Below are 12899 nucleotides of genomic sequence, written 5' to 3'. Positions count from 1 at the left end.
AAATAACTTGATATAAATTCTTGCTCTAAAATTACACCCTGAGAAAGAATTTTATAGTCTGATCCCTCCAACCCATTCACTGAGCACTTAGTATTTACAAAGTTCCCATTCTAAGCACACTAGTCAGGCAAGAGAACAAAAGAGAAAAATGTCTACAGGGTCAGCTAGTAGACTTAGCAGTTAAGAGTTCTTAAGCCATTTCTGATGACCTAAGTATTGATCCTTGCCTGGTTAAAAATAATCACATCAATTGGAGAGATCAGGAGAAAGGGATGGGATTAAAATTGTGTTTGTTGTTCCCAGCGAAACTTAGTTATAAAAATAGAAATGATGTTGCTCTGAGATTTGCACATGCTCTCACTCTTAGAGGATAAGGTCTTTGCTAGCGCTCCTCAGATGTGGTCTAGGATTGTGGAACACAACTCAGCCACAACAGACATGTTCCGAGCACTGCAAGATACAGGCACAAAAGCTGCCGACACACTAGAGAGATGAGCGCACAGGAATTGACCAAGTGTCACCCCTCCCCCTCAAAAAGGTACTAGCAGCTTAAGATTTACAAAGAGAAGATTGCAAGTCTTGTGACATTTATGTGATATTTCTAAACTCCCTCCCATATCAGAACGAGGTTAGCTCAGTTTTGTTTTTGTGCTGTTTGTTTAACAGAAAGTAAGGAAATCAAAGGAAAGCAAGAGATGTCATCTGTTTCCCTTGATGATGACAACAGCAGCCTGTTCTGTTGTAGCTGGGAAAACAGTTAAAAAAATCTATTTTCAATTAAAATCAGATCATATAAAGTACAAGAAAAATGAGAGTTCAGAAAATGGACTGTATCCTCAGGCTCATCGCTTGCTCCCAGGCAGCAGACCAGAATGAGTCACAGCCCTGGTAGCAGCCAGAATGCGAGTTCAGCCAGCCCTCTTTCTGGATGGGCCCTCCTGGTGTGCAAGAACTACTCTGTCTGTTAATATTCTGAGGGAATGAAGCAAGAAGGAAAACTTTACAAATTCTAAACAAAGAGATTCTTCAATATATTAGTCAGATTAGATTGCTGGAAGACAGACGATTGTTTTTCTTTCCATTGTAGAATCTCAACTGTAACAAACAGTTCTGCGTAGGATCTCATTTCACACTCTCTTTCTTGGCATCAACAGCCCCCAACTTATTGCTACTGCACCAGGGAGTTTTGAGTATTCAAAGCAGAGGAACGATTCACTTTTGCGCACAGGACAGCATCTATCTGTTAGCACTTCTCCTCTTTGGAACAATTCCCATTTGCTAAGAGCTGCCGTTGACCTTGTGAGGAAGCACCTTAACTGTTTCTGACTTTGCTAGGGAAAAATAACTCTCAAAGTCACTCTGTGTCTGTTTCTCAGGTCACTAAGCACCTAGGACTTACAGGGTTCTCGTTGTAAGCACACAAAACAGTCAAGAGAACAAAAGAGAGAGAGTGGTTTCCAAGTCAGACCTAGGAATAGCAGAGGTAGCAATGTTAAAGGCCACCATCTGCCCACCGTCTGTCAGCTTGGGATTCAGATAAACTGCTACATATATTGACTTTGAAGAATTTTTAAAAATCAGTTTGGTACTTTTTAATTGAAAATCATCATGAATATTTATCAAAAATACAGAATGATATTTAGTCCATGTAGCACCATTATAACCTTATCTTTCCTTTAGTTTTTGGAGCCTTTCAGCTCTTCTTTCCTTAAAAAAATTACATTCATTGATTAATTTGGGGGAGGGGAGAGGGAGGAAGGAGGGAGTCTGGACCCGTGGATATCACGATGCATGTGGGGAAGTCAGAAGACAATCTGAAGGAGTAAGTTCTCTTATACCACATGGATCCCAGGGATAGATAGGTCAACAGCAAGGAAGGCATGCTCCTTTAACTGCTGAGGGGTCTCATTAGTCCTAGATGTTCTTTTGTAGTTCTTAAATATACAATAGACAATTGTGAACTATAGCTCCCTCACTGCCCTGTCGAACACTAGAACATGTCACTCCCATCTCTGTTTTGATACACATTATCTAACCCCATTCTTCTTCCTTCTCTCTTTGCAACCATGCTTTTCCTCAGAGGTCAACATTTTTGCTAGTTTCAAATATGGAAAGCCTGCAGCATTGCCTTTCTGTGGTTTTTTTTTTTTCAGTTATTTTGACTGAACACACCATCCTGTGTTTCGATCTATTTTGTCACAAATGACAGGCCATTATTCTTTTTAGAGCCAAATGACATTCCATTGTGTATACATACATCTTTTCTTTATCTATTAATCCATCAACTGATGACTCGCTTTTTTTCCCGCAAACTTGCTGTCACAATGATTACCACAATGATCACAAGAATGCTAGTATCTCAGGCAGGACAGAAGCATGAAGATAAAGGGCAAGATGAAGCATACAAATGGAAGAAGAAGGTGACAGTGCTCCATCCCCAGCGTTAGCACAGACAGTATGTATGTAGTTAGCCCTCATCTTTCTGGTTGGAGGTCACATTCAGGCAGGTGACTGCAAATAGCTGTTTTGTTACTTAAGTGTACAGTGTCTTGGGTCAATTGGATTATCTGCTCCAGTTCTGGCTACTGGACAGAGGGTGATATTGTCCCAGCTTCTAGGAAGGTTGCTGGTGATCAGATCAAACCTGGATTTCTGTATAAGAACCTCCCTCAGCCAGATAGCCACTTTATGGCAGAACACACACCATTTTAGCAGATAACATACATCTAATGGTTATCTTGGAAGGGGTGGATAGGTGCAATCAGCTCAAGATAGCTCAATCCAGAATATCCATTGCAGCTCCAGTTTCCTGGGAAGTTTGGCTGAGGCCTTTGTTCAAAGTTTAGTTTCTTCCTCAAAATTTTGTTTTGTCCAGTCTCCCATAAGACTTGATCTCAGCTGACTCTGAAATAAATCTTCTGTTCTGAAGTCCAAGCATCTTAGGATCTGTTATGAAGACCAACCCACATGTGTTTAATTTAGATGGAGGGCTTTCTGGGACTATGAAGTTCCTCCTTCATTTAGAGTGGTCACTAAGATAGACTGAGGAGCTCCAGAAACAAAAATCAGCATCTCAATTGTCAAAAAGGCAAACAGGAGAGGTCAGTTAACTGAAAGATTTGGGGAAATTGTTGCCTGAAGGAAACTAAATCTATGCCCAGTGCCGTAGACTGTCCATGTTCACATGGGCTTCATTTTCTCTTGATAAAGCTGCAAGGCTTGAAAAAGCAAGCTATTCCTGGCAGAAACCAGAGAATTCCCCCCTCAGGCTTTTGTTAAGACCAATGTTCTCAACCACTGAATGGTGACCCTTCGCAGGGCTTTTTGACCCTTTCACAAGGGTTGTCTAAGACCATCTGCATATCAGATAATTATTTTATCACTCATAATTCATATGTATCCAAAGTATAATTATGAAGTAGCAATGAAAAGAATTTTATGGTTGGAGGCCACCTCAACATGAGGAGTTGTATTAAAGGGTGTCAGCATTAGGAAAGTTGAGAACCACTATATTAGGATTTTTCTCTGTGTGCCTCTAAGTGAAGAATAATGTAAGAGAGATTCAGGAGCTCTAAGCTGACCTATAAACACTTCAGTCCAAGTCTCCTAGAAGAAATCAGTGTAATTGATTATATCACAGGGTTTTGTGTATGGGACTCTATCCATCTTCATGTTCCTGGTATACCCTTTTAAAGATGAGCATGATTATTAAATCCATGTCAAATGTTCAATTTTAAGAGAGCCATACATATCCCATAATCATGCCTAGTACTAGAAGCCTAGCTACCTACCCAAGGCTTGTAAAGTCAGTTATCTTGGAGGAAAACCTACAACACCCACTTTATTAAGTCAGCATGATCTCTAAATGAATTTGAAATATTTGTTCTTTTACCCACAGGTGATTGCAGTCCTCATCTCTCATCAAGGAAACTTCTCTTTGCAATAGACAGAGACTGTTACAAAAATCAATAACAGATCATAGGAATTGTTGCGGAGCCCTGATCCAGTGGAAACATCTACAGAAATACTCTTGTGCCTAAGACTCACGGATCATTGAAGAAGAGAGGGCAGAAAAGACAAGCAAGAGTTAGAGATCAGGGAGTTTTCAGTGAGATACTGTGTTCTAGTAATCTCACAAGCTACACTAATAAAGTCTCATCAACTTGACCATCGAAATATGAATTGAACAAGGGCAGCACAGTAGACATGCTAATGTGGATGGGGAACCTCAAGAGGCCCCAATCCTACACAAAGAACTACAGGCAAATAAGGAATGTGGAGAGAGGGGGAAAATGTCATCCTCATAGAAGTATACCATGGGCAGTATAAAAACACAAGCACAGTAATATTCTATAGAATGATCAGGAAATATATTGGAAAATACATGCATATGCATACATGCATGTAACAATAATTAGTGAAAAAGAGGCCATAAATTTGAAAGAGAGCAGTGAAGGCTATATGGGAGGGAGTTAGGAGAAGGGCAAATGATGTAATTATAATGTTATCTCAAAAATTAAAAAAAAATAAACAAAAAATTAAATTTCTAAAATCTTACATTCCTTAAAGGAAATTCTATCAGGCAGAAATGAACACAAGCCAAACTTAATTTGTTCATAATAAGCCAGGTGCTAATAAGTTAGTGTATCTGTGGGTCCATGTAATCTTGGAAAATACTCAAGGGTAATTTCTTTAGCATTTTCTCTTCTAATAAGTGACACCTGCAGCTGTAAAGGATGACACCATCTGTATTGCAGGAAACTAGTATTCACTAGATATTTATTTATAATTTCTCCTTGACAATAACCTTAGAAAAATCAACATTTTATAGTCCAGGAGATAAAAAATTAACTCAGTCTAAGTTAGAAGACTATATCATACTGTGTTATTTATTGTTTATATCTTAGGAAATTATGCTACTAGACATTTCTTCACTTGGACTCTTTTTCATTTTCAGCCACACTGGCATTCCTAAGGACTATAATAACCTATGACAAGTGTACCAAACCACAAAGGGACCATATCTGCACCTTGTTTGTCCCCTTCTTCCCACATACTACCTCATTATCGCATTCCGAAATGTGATAAAGAACATCAGGCTTAAAAGTACCTTAATACAGTTATAATCGCTGACTACAATCTTTACAAAACTCCCAAACTTAATTCAGCTGGACAAAAAAAGCCATATCATGAGAAATAAGAAGACATTCCCAAGACTTTTGTCATTTCATTGACCAAATTAGTTTAGGAAATGTTGACGGCCCTTTATTATTTACAACATATATAATAGTCCATGAAGCCTGTTATTTTATTAGGGATATTAAGATTCTGTAGAACTTATTTCTATGTCTTAACATGATGTTCTAAAAACTTATGTGATCCAAGAGCATCCTCCTGTTTCCATTTCTCACACATTAACATGTTTGTGCATATGTGCACATACACAAAAGGTCATAAGCCAGCACCAGGCACCTGTACAATACAGTATTTCTGTATTCCTGTAGCATTATTTTCAAGGGCTTGACATTGCCATATATTTCAGTATCTTTGGAATTATACAGCCTATGAACCTGACCTTCCCACCTTAGGATCACTCCTACTCTTGGGAGGTTCTTTTTGAAAATTAAAGAATCCAACTTGGGTTTACTCAGAACCAGTCTATTCTTTAGCATAGTATTCTTTTAAATTCTGATAATAATTAGTATTCTATTCCTACCATAAATAACTTCCCTGTTTTGTCCTAAAACATCCCATTTACTTTCTTTAAATAAATTTGAAAACCTTCTCTGTTCATCCTCTGGCCATTGCACTTTATCTATAGGTCCTTAAAATGCCACATAAGAGTTGATGCACTTGCCTACCAGGGGTATAGAGAACAGCAAGTTGTCTCCATCATCATCTGGTCCTTTTATTATTCACAATGGGAAATTTAACTTCTAAACATACCTCTGAGGCAGAAGATTGTTTGGTGAGTATTTTGTTCAGTATAAATTAGTCTTGCTGTTTTTCTACTAAGACCTCTTCTAAAACATGGTTTGTAGCACTTTTTCTTTTTACATTAAAGTTCCATTTCAACCATTCCATACTGTACGTACTATATAAAGATTACCCAAGTTTATTTTTTCATAGTATTTAATAGTATTCAAGGTCCTATAAATAAGGATAGAGCCCACCATTTTCTCCACTTTGATTACTAAAAATTCATATTCATTCCATCAGTACCTTCCTCCTGTCAGTCTAACTTCTGAACACCTCCTGCTGGTTTTTGCCTTGATGAAGCAGCTCCACTTTTAGAAGAGGCAACACAAGCTTTCTATCTTGTGACTTCTCCTTTAGCTCATCCAGACAGAACTATAAGAAAGGCTCTCACATGGTATGTATGCACCCTCTCATAAATGGATATTAGCCCAGAAGCTCGGAATACCCAAAATACAATCCACAAACCACAAGAAACTCAAGAAGAAGGAAGACCAAAGTGTGGATACTTTGTTCCTTCTTAGAAGGGGGAACAAAATACCCATGGAAGGAGTTGTAGAGACTAACTATGGAGCAGAGGCTGAAGGAAGGACAATCCAGAGACTGCTCTACCTGGAAATCTTTCCCATATTCAGTCATCAAACCCAGACACTATTGTGGATGCCAGCAAGTGCTGGCTGACAAGAGCCTGATATAGCTGTCTCCTGAGAGGTTCTGACAGTACCCGACTAATACAGAACTAGAGGCTCACAGCCATCCATTGGACTGAGCACAGAGTTCCCAATGAAGGAGCTAGAGAAAGGACCCAAAGAGCTGAAGGGTTTTCAGCCCCTTAGGACGAACAACAATATGAACTAACTAGTACCCTCAGAGCTCCCAGAGACTAAACCACCAACCAAAGAGTACACATGGTGGGACTCATGGCTCCAGCAGCATATGTAGCAGAAGATGGCCTAGTTGGTCATCAATGGGAAGAGAGGCCCTTGGTCCTGTGCAGGTTCTATGCCCCAGTGTAGGAGAATACCAGGGCCAGGAAGTGGGAGAGGGTGGGTTGGTGAGCAGAAGGAGGGTGGATGGAATTGGTTTTGGGTTTTTTTTGTTTTGTTTTGTTTTGTTTTTTTGTTTTTTATTTGGAGGGAAAATCGGGAAAGGAGATGTCATTTGAAATGTAAATAAAGAAAAATATCTAATAATAATAAAATATAAATAAATAAAAAAGAAGAAAAGCTCCCAGTAGGAGTCCAAGGCTATTTAGTGGTTAAAAAACATAGGAGCAGTAACAGGTTTGAAATCTAGAGGTTGGAACCAGTGTCAGGCAATTGAGCTGTTAGGGGTAATGGTTTGTCAGAAGATGCTAGCTGCTCACGTAAGCATCCCCTGGATGCTACAAAGTGACTATGACAGTGAATAAGCGAAGATTGTCCAACTACTAAAAAAAACCTGTAGTCATATTTATGTGAATACTTGATTATAAAACTAAGTAGTTGCTTGGTTGAGACTATGCTTATAAAAAACAAAGAAATGGCTTGCAAAGTGGTGTAAAGAGCATGCTGTCTTTCCGCAGGCTGCTGTTCACAGCAGTCTTAATGAAGTCATTAAGAAGCTATTGATGGCAAGAGTCATTGAACATAGAATATGCTATGAAATAGAAACATTGGAACAATGTCTAGTGTGTTTCAGAGAAATGTTTGACACTGTGGTCCTTAAAGACCTTTCGCTTAGTTAATTTCATTTACTGCTATTTCCTAAATTAAACCCATTTCCTCCCCCAAAATGATGTAGAATGCTATGGGTATAACCCTAAAAGGTAAAATAAAACATGTTGCATAACAAAGTGTACTCAGCCCTAGATTATTTCAGAGATCTACAGGGGAAAGTCTTTAGAGGTTGTTGAATTGGCAGTGGATGGAAGGGAAGGAAGGATACTGGCTGTGGAGAGAATCAGGGGAACCTTACACAGAAATTCCAAGCTTCCGATGGGACTCATGTTCCCAACAATATTAGCAACACTGTTTTTAAGATTTTTCCTGTTAGTTTCAACTGTTGATTTGAAAAACCAAGAAGCATTTTGGTTGTATGCATGTGCATTGCATGCGATATATGTCCAAAGTCCTAAGAGTCACACCTTGCTTCAATTCTCTCTCTCTCTCTCTCTCTCTCTCTCTCTCTCTCTCTCTCTCTCTCTCTCTCTCCTCTCTGTCTCTTTCTTTCTGTAGATTCGACTCTTATGGTCCTGCTCCTACCTATACCACTCTGAGATAATCAGCAGGTTTCTCAGAGACAGAATGCAGAGATTAGCATTTAGTATTAATCACCCTATAACAACTAAATTTTACACACAAATCTACTTAGTGTTTCTAATATCAGGTCATATGTTGTTATGCAATGATTCAGTTAAATAATTTAGGATGAAATAGCAAGACTACTTAGAAATAAGCAATACATACAGGTTTCATTAATTAACATAAGTTGTAAAAAGAAAATAACCCTCCCCGCGCCCATCTTGTTTCAGACTAGAACATGATTAAATCTCCAGTTAAAACTAAAAATCAAGAGCTGCGGTTTACATTTGCAAAACACATATCAAGGGAGGTAGGTTAGTGGTAGATTAGACAGCAGCACTGGTGACAGCCACTCTCTTTGTTGCCTGCTTAGGGAAGTTGCTCATTACCTGATTAGATCTGCTCTTCAGGAAAGACTAGACCAAGGGAGAATCTTCTTCAACAGAAAAGTGTTTTAAGGATATTCTGCTATTTTCAAGGGAAGGAATTAATAAACACTTTCAAACTAAAAGTCAAAACCAGCAGGAAGGAACCTAAATAATTGTGTTGCTAATTTTATTAGGAACTCATATCCCACCGGATGCCATTAAGTAGAAATCATTTGAAAATATCGTCAAGTGTGTGGCTTTCTTAGCTACTAATAATAGAATATATTTCATAACTGGTCTTATTCCTGGCACTCAGTTCCATTTGAGAAGATAAAAGGTTTTGAAACAATATTTAAAAAAAAAAGACAAGAAGTCTTTGTTAATGCTACACCAAAATAATGTGGTCTAAATATATATAAATATATAAATACATATAAAATGTGTGGCTGTCAAAAAACCTCTACCTGCTCTTTACGATATCTCCTAATATTGGTCCACTTTTTGTAGTCACATTGATGCCTTTGGAGCTAGCTAAATCCCGTGGAAAAAATACAATCAGTAGTAGATACAAAATTGACTTATGTATGAAGAGTCGACTTGACCCAAAACCTGGCTGCTCATCATTAGGCTACTCACATAATTCAGAACTACCAGGATCTGGAATGTTACAGGGTTGTTCTTGACTAGGCAAAGACCGTTTTGTACCCAACAGTGTGAGTCTACTTGCATTGTGTCTGCTGGTTCCAGACCCTTTCTGTACAACATGTAGAAATGGAAATTCCTCACTATGGCTCAGTGTTATGAGGAACTTAAAACTTAATTGTGATGGTGAACACACTTGAAAATTATGAAATGCCTGCAAAATCGATACAAATAAATCTATCACTTGGGACTATACAAACTAGAAATGCTCCTAACTGTAAACTGTCCCTTTTCACTTACAAATGGGCTGGAGTGCAATTGGATTTTGTTATTGGTTCATCCAATCTATCTGACTATGCATTGAGAAGCCATGAAAGATGATAGAGGAAGTATTCAAGGTCATTTTTGGAAGGTTTTCATTATTCTTTTTATATTTGATGGAATCTCCCTCATGCTGTTAAAAAATCTAAATGAAGATAGGGTCATCTAGTTCTTATTGTGCCTAGCGACTGTGTACTAGTTCGGTATGTGCTAAGGTGCCAAGTAGCTAACAGGTGGCATAGCTATTTTTACTCATAGCCATGTGCTTTATTTGTCTCTCTGTCTCTCTGTCTCTGTCTCTCTGTGTCTCTGTCTCTCTTTCTTTTTCTCATTATTTTGTTAATGTTTTATTTGTGGATATGAGGCTGCCAAACTGGTATAGAACTTGATACTATAAGTAGATGAGGCTAACATGGAATTGTCAGAATTTCTCCTATGTTCCTGCCCCCAAGGAACCCAGTGTGGATTACAGGTATGTGCTATGCCACCAAATCTGGCCTCATACAGCATATGTTTTTGTTCAAGATATGGGTTGATAAACGCTCAACATTTTGGAGTTCCCACCATCCACAAGATCACATTGTCCCAGTAGCTGTAATACATATTTAATCATTGCTCTGAAGTCTAGAGAGCACTTGCCTTTCATTCAACTCTTCTAACACAAGAATCCTAGTGGGAAGCAGAATTCTGGGGAACTAGATAAGGATTCCCTTCTAGGATGAACATCTGGACACCATCCACTATTCGGCATGGCCTTTCACTGACTGAGCTACAGTCATACCAGCCCAGGTAGTTTAGCACACATTAGAATCCCTTTAGTTACATATGCCACTGTTTATTCAATTCAGGTAGGACAAATGGGCTGTTAGTTATGATGGCTAGGTAGGAGCCCAGAAGAGAATTTGGAATGAAATACTAACATTTCTACTTTAAACTTGAAAGACTGAATGATTTTCTGGAAAATAATGTTGTTTGTAGTATCTAAAAAGAAATGTAATTAAAAATTACATTTTTTTAATGACTCTATTCATTAAACATATTAAAAACAGTACAGGAAGTTTGAGCCCCAAAGCAGTTGGAGCTAAAAGCAAAGTTGATTATAGAGATGATTGTTCATGAACTATGTCTTCTTGGATCTATAAACGGTGTCTCTGAATATCTTTCAAACTAAACTGAGATGTTTAGAATGCTGTGTAAATTTAACGTGGATGTACTATTGCCTGCTTCAAAATCTTGTTATTTGTCTTGATTGAACATATTTCATTATGTTCAGTCAATAAAACTATTATAGAAAGAAAATTCCAAATAGAAACAAAACCACCAAATGAAGCATAAATATAAATGCAAGTCAACAAGATGATCAATTCCAAATCCCAAACATGTAATAAAATTTTATGTACTTAGTTATTCCAATAAGATAAAAATTTTTACTTACATAAGAACATTAACCAATGGTATTTCCTTTTGTTTTCATTTTAAAAATGATGTTGAAAGTATAACATTTAGACAAAAGTAAAGAAAATAAATGAGACCTAGAAATGTTTATGTTCTGAAAACTAGAAAATCAGCAACTTCAAATATGAACACTTACTGAATACAAACATAGTGTGACCACGTTTTATGGTTATTGGAAGAACATGGTAGTTTAATAATAACTACCTCACTACTGTTTCTTGCCTATCCTTTTAAAGTTTTTGCAATGTCACATAAACTACAGTATTCTCACAACTTATCCCAGGTACTCTTGCTAGTTTGGGGATCTTATTCATTTTCTAGGCTGCTAAATAGACAGGGATGTAAAGAACATTCTATATATCACAATGATAATAAAGTTGGACTACAAGCATTAAAATTGTGCCTCTTCCTTTAAAAGAGAGCACTGTCCTTTTCCAGACAGCTTAAAGATTTTATGATTATTTGAAATCTACTTGTTTTGCTTTGAAAATGTCTGTTACATAAACAGAAAAAATCAATCCAAGTACAAACAAAATAGCTCCATGTACCTGACAAATATTTTGAAAATGATGGCCAAAGGAAAAATCAGTTGTTTATATGCAAAGTTAAGTGTCTCTCTTTGGGCATAAAATAAATGGCCAACTCAATTCTACAGCTAAGTGAAGGCTTATAGTCCCAATAGGAAGTTCCATGATGTACCACCACAAAAATTACTAAACTCAGTTTGAATCCACATCCCAACACTTTGGATTGAAATAATTTAAACCTGTCACATAGTGTCTAGACTGAGAACATTTTTAGTTGCAATGAAAATTCAATATGCTTTAACCTGGCAAAAATAAAACACAAAGTCAGCTAACAGTGAATGCTGACATTTTTCTGACCCTAATGACAATGTTGTTCTGTTTCTCTGTCAAGACACGGCCATATTAAAACACGTATTCCTAAAGACCAGGCATTATATTTGTTATCCACAAGGAAACAATTTCAAGTATTGTGTGATTTACCTAAAGTGAATTAAACAATCTGCTTGTTTGAAAAGATTTTGTTTTCTATCTCAGGCATCTACTTCACTTTTAGATTAGCAAGAAAAGTTTTATTGCCATCATAGTAATGAATAACATCATTTGCCCTCTTGAATTTGTTCTCTAGGCTTTAAGTGCAATCGATGCTTCTTTGCTTGGCACACAACATTATCTTAAACGGAAGAAATAATCTTCTTAAACTGATCTTCAGAATTAATGGGCATGTTTTAAAGGAATGATTTTGGATGGACTTCTACAACATGGATGATAAATTGTCCACAGAGTGTAAGCATTAGAAATAAGCATTAAGCAATGACATTCCTCTCTGTAGACACAGAAAAGAAAAAAAGAAAGTCTGTCCAATGTTGTCCCAACATTGTTGATCAAAACACTAAGTGCTAAGTCAACCAAAAGAAATATAATATATTTCTAGAAAAAAAAGACTCAATAATTAATGTTTTTAATTTTGTCATCTCTTATTCAAATAAAACATGTTACACATTTCTGTCACTTTTCTATAGCAAAGTGAAATTTTGAATTCCATATAACCAAGTTATCAATTAAGGAAATATTAGATTTCAGAATGAAGTATTCATTTCAGCTTGTCACTTAAAGAGACAGATATTTTATGAGTTTTCTTTGTAGAATAATTGTCATTAACTTAGGATTATAATTTTATTTTAATTCACTGTTGTGTCTAGAAATTATTCTACATATGAAACAAGGAGAAACAATTGTTGCCTATGACAGGCTATCACTTATCTTATGCACAAGAAACTAACAGTGATGTCTAAAAAATAAAATTTGTAATTTCTTTTTTTTTTTTTTTT

At 36.9% G+C, this 12899-nt stretch overlaps 1 protein-coding gene across 1 annotated transcript in view; it reads right to left on the bottom strand.

Moving 5' to 3' along the window:
* Positions 1–12899, bottom strand: part of Plcxd3 (phosphatidylinositol specific phospholipase C X domain containing 3) — a 174735-nt gene that overhangs the window by 17581 nt on the left and 144255 nt on the right. The gene's annotated exons all lie outside the window — the stretch shown is intronic.

Source organism: Mastomys coucha, unplaced genomic scaffold, assembly GCF_008632895.1.
Source record: "Mastomys coucha isolate ucsf_1 unplaced genomic scaffold, UCSF_Mcou_1 pScaffold8, whole genome shotgun sequence".
Classification (NCBI taxonomy): Eukaryota; Metazoa; Chordata; class Mammalia; order Rodentia; family Muridae; genus Mastomys; species Mastomys coucha.
This window is presented reverse-complemented; position numbering and strand designations above follow the sequence as displayed.